The sequence below is a fragment of the Lepus europaeus genome, chromosome 11 (genome assembly GCF_033115175.1).
Source record: "Lepus europaeus isolate LE1 chromosome 11, mLepTim1.pri, whole genome shotgun sequence".
NCBI lineage: Eukaryota > Metazoa > Chordata > Mammalia > Lagomorpha > Leporidae > Lepus > Lepus europaeus.
In genome coordinates, this window is record NC_084837.1 from 69,635,524 (window position 1) to 69,640,387 (window position 4,864).

A 4,864-nucleotide genomic window follows, 5' to 3' on the forward strand; every position below is an offset into this window, starting at 1 on the left:
TTGTATTCTTCCATCTTCAAAGCCAGCAATTGCCAGTTAAATTTTTCTCATTTGGCATCACTCTGATATTGAATGTTCAGCTTCCCTTTCCTATTTTTAAGAACGTCTGTAGTTATATTAGCCTGCCCAGATAATCCAAGGTAATAATCCTGTTTTAAGGCCAGCCAATTTTTCCCCACTTAATATTTTATTTATTGTTTGTTTGAAATAACATATTTTAAATTTACATTATAATCAAAGGCTTAATGCCTCCACTAAATAAAGAATTCAACAGGGGCTGGCACCATGGTACAGCGGGTTAAGCCGCCACCTACAGTGCAAGCTTCACAGATGGGCCCACACGGCTGCTCCAGCTCCCTGTTGATGCGCCTGGGAAAGCAGCAGAAGATGGCACAAATCCTTGGGCTCTTGTACCCACAGGGGTGACCTGGAAGAAGCTCCTGGCTCCCGCCTTCAGCCTAGCCCAGCCTTAGCCATTGAGGTCATTTGGGGAGTAAGCCAGGGGTTGGAAGATCTCTCTTTCTCTCTCTCTCCCCTTCTCTCTCTATAATTGCCTTTCAAATAAATAAATAACTTTAAAAAAAAATTGGGGCCCAGCACTGTGGTATAGTGGGTAAAGCTGCTGCCTGCAGTACTAGCATACCATAAAGGGGCCAGTTCGAGTCCTGGCTGCTCCACTACCGATCCAGCTCTATGTTATGGCCTGAGAAACAGCAGAAGATGGCTCAAGTCCTTGGGGCCCAGCACCCATGAGGGAGACCTGGAAGAAGCTACAGGCTCCTGGCTTTGGATCAGCAAAGCTCCAGCCATTGCAGCCATTTTGAGAGTGAACCATTGGATGAAAGACTTCTCTCTCTCTCTCTCTCTCTCTCTGCCTCTGCCTTTCAAATAAAATGAATAAATCTTTTTTAAAAAGATTCAACAAACAAAAAGAAAAAAGGCTGTAAACCACCAGGAAGATAGACAAGGGCTATATAAAATAATAAAAAGAATAAAGATGTGCAGTCATACAAAGTATATTTTTAAACAGTCATAAAAATCATTAAAACTAAAGTAGTACGTAATTCCTATTTGTTTTACAAAGACTGAAAACAAAGTTTGACAAAACACTTCATTTGCAGTGAAGAGCACAGGTATTTCTTTCTTTTCTTTTTTGCTTTTGAATTTTAGCTTCCACAGATAAAGGAGAACAGGTGGTATTTGTCTTTCTGTGTCTGGCTTATTTCACGCAACACGATGTCCTCCAGTCCCAACCATTTTGCTGAAATGATAGAACTTTTTTAGCTGAGTAACATTCCATATTCCATTCATCTGCTGATGGACACCTTGGCTGATTCTATAAGTTGGCTATCATGATCAGTGTTGCTGTAAACATGATGGAGCAGGTGTCTCTTTGATGCAGCAAGCTCATGTCAAGGCCAGTTGATTAGCACCTGTAATTCCAGCTGTATGCCTCCACCCTCCCTTGCCATGGAGCATAACATATGTATAATTCTTAGGAATTAGGGCAGAGTCACCTTTGGCAAGGCCATGCTCTGTCTACCACAGCTTCCTTGTTTGGTCTCCCCTCTACAATTTCAGGTTGGCAGCTTTTTGGAAGGCTGTGCCATGCCAGTAAGTGAGTATAAATAAATATTTGCTACATGAATGACTTATCCAATGGACGAAGAAGTGAAGTGCTAATATGCTGCTTCCTGACTTCACTTTAAATCCCAGAAATTGATGTGGTTACTAGAGCCTCTGCACACACCCCCACAGAGCTGATGCAGCCCTTCAGAGCCCATGTGCTCTGCCTCCGGGGACAGCTCAGCCATGTTTCCCACTTCACTTCTGACTTCAGGCACTCTGCCTCCCAGCCTTTTCAGCATTTACTAGTTTGAGACCAGAATGGGCAAGATCTCTTTCCCATCTTCCCCACATAATCAAGATACTCAATTATGCAAATCGTGTGCTCTTCCAGCTCTACCCTGTATCCGTTTGTGTTGTTTTAATCACTTTGATTCAGAGTGTTTCTTAAAAAAAAAAAAATCCCATGAATTTATTCCAACTAATTAACCTCTTTTCCATTCACTCGAGGGTGTGGGGATTAGGAGCAGTGACATGAATGAGACTGGTCAGCTACTGCTGCATTTTTATTTACTGGACGTCTCTGGAATGTATTGCGTTATTCTGGATTCAGATTTATTTTACTATTATGTCTTGTGACATTCTGACAACTATAAAAATGATGATACTAAAATGGAGCGTAAGTATATGTGTAGACCAAAACATTTTATCCTTCCTCAATTAAAAGAAATGATTTGTCCTTTCATACTAGACGCTGTCAAAGACACACTTAACTCTCCAGGTTCTGCAGAGGATCACAGGAGGCCTTGCTGGAAGCATGTACTCCCGGGCCCAACACTACCTTGTTTAGATTACTGACTTATAGTTGTTAATTTTTAATATTAGCCTAATCAAAATATATTAGGATCTTAATCTTCTATCCCCCAACACAAATTTATTCATTCCCAAATTATTGCTCCTATTTTCCTAATTCTATCATTCAACCCTTTTCTTCTGATATGTTTGCTCTAAAACAGAGGAAATTATGTAAACATCTGGCTAACAGCTGTGACAGTCATTAATCTTAATAAGTTTCACACCCCCACTCATTAAAGAACAGCATTCGGTCCAAAGTTACCCAACAATCAGTGACAGAGTTAATTGGAAGCTACAGTTTCTCACAATCTCCCTTCTTCAGTACTAACTCCCAGCAGTGAATCTCACTGTCGGTAGGGAAAGCCACCGTTCGCTGAGCTGCGGCACTTTCTAGAGATCAGCCCTGAGATGCTCTGAGAACATTTTTACTTAATTCTCTGGGCTTATCAATAGTAAACACTTTGTTCAAAGTCACACCCCTAAAAAGTGCATAGCTAGACATTTTTAGAGAAAAATGATCCCCAAATCCAGATTCTTAGCCTCTTTTTTAACCCTTAGTTATATATTTACTATTCTAAAATGAAAAGAAATGAAGATTTTAGAAGAATATTTCCATAATGGAAAGGGAAACTAAATTTATAGGATAAAAATTTTAAACATTTTTTTAATCTTTTTTCTTTTTTTGTTTAATAAATATAAATTTCAAAAGTACAACTTTTGGATGATAGTAGTTTCTCCCCCCATAACCTTCCTCTCACCCACAAACCATCCCATCTCCTACTCCCTCTCCCATCCCATTCTTCATTAAGATTCTTTTTTAATTATCTTTATTTACAGAAGATCAACCTAGTACATACTAAGTAAAGATTTCAGCAGTTTGCACCCACACAGACACACGAAGTATAAAGTACTATTAGACACTATTTTAAGGCCGGCACCGTGGCTCAACAGGCTAATCCTCCGCCTAGCGGCGCCGGCACACCAGGTTCTAGTCCCAGTCAGGGCGCCGGATTCTGTCCCGGTTGCTCCTCTTCCAGGCCAGCTCTCTGCTGTGGCCCCGGGAAGGCAGTGGAGGATGGCCCAAGTCCTTGGGCCCTGCACCCCATGGGAGACCAGGAGAAGCACCTGGCTCCTGCCATTGGATCAGCGCGGCGGCCGCGGCGGCCAATGGAGGGTGAACCAACGGCAAAGGAAGACCTTTCTCTCTGTCTCTCTCTCACACTGTCCACTCTGCCTGTCAAAAAATAAAAAAAAAAATTTAAAATAAAATTTAAAAAAGACACTATTTTAAATGCTGTCTGGGTAAACCCTTGCTTTGTCTTACTTGCAGTCTTTTTGCTGCTAGAACAGCTACTCAGATCAGGCCATGCGGGATCGGCCTTCATTCTGGACATTCTAACTCAATGCCCTGACTCTGCAGCGCTTCTCAGTGCTGGTTAAACCTGCACTTTGGATACTGGTGCATGCATGGGGACTTCCCTATACATTTTTTAAAAGATTTATTTATTTTTATTTGAAAGAGTTACACAGAGAGAGCAGAGGCAGAGAGAGAGAGAGAGAGAGAGAGAGAGAGAGAGAGAGAGTTCTTCCGTCCACTGGTTCACTCCCCAATTGGCCACAACGGCCAGAGCTGTGCTGATCTGAAGCCAGGAGCCAGGAGCTTCCTCCGGGTCTCCCATGCGGGTGCAGGGACCCAAGGACTTGGGCCATCTCTACTGCTTTCCCAGGCAACAGCAGAGAGCTGGATCAGAAGAGGAGCACCCGGGACTCGAACTGACGCTGATATGAGAAGCAGGTGCTTCAGGCCACGGTGTTAACCCACTGCGCCACTGCGCCGGCCCCTTCCCTATACATTTTTAAGGTGCCTGCCTCTTCCTGGTGGCAGCAGTCAGTTCTGGCCTCTGCTCACTGGCCAGCCCCACGCAGCCTTCCTGCAGACTCTGCCCCATCTCCAGCCTTCTTTGCAACTCCTTCCTATTGCGTGTTTCCCTCCCGGTTGCCTCCTCAGAGCCCCACGGTGAGGCCCCAGCTGGCAAATTCCTTTCACTCTCTCTCATTTTAAGTCAGTAAGATTCCACTCAGAAGGGCTCCTGACATTTGTAATTCTGTGTCCTATATTTTCTGATTTTCCTTCTGTCCTCTTTTCTCACTTTCTTGTCATCATATACTTCTTTTCTATCAAGTTCTAATAAGCAGTACATTGGGGTGAGGGGCCAGGCCCCTTTGTGTGTGTGTGTGTGTGTGTGAGGAACTGTGGCCCGTGACTGCCTGGACATCTATGGTGTATATGGCACACTCATATGTCTCATCCCTCTGCTCTCCCTACCTCAAGTCCACAAGATGTCTTTCAAAATAGGGCCCAGGATTATTGCCAACAAAATTTAGCTTAACTCAGGACACCAACCCATGGTGATGTCCTCATAGACAGCATCATCACTTAGAT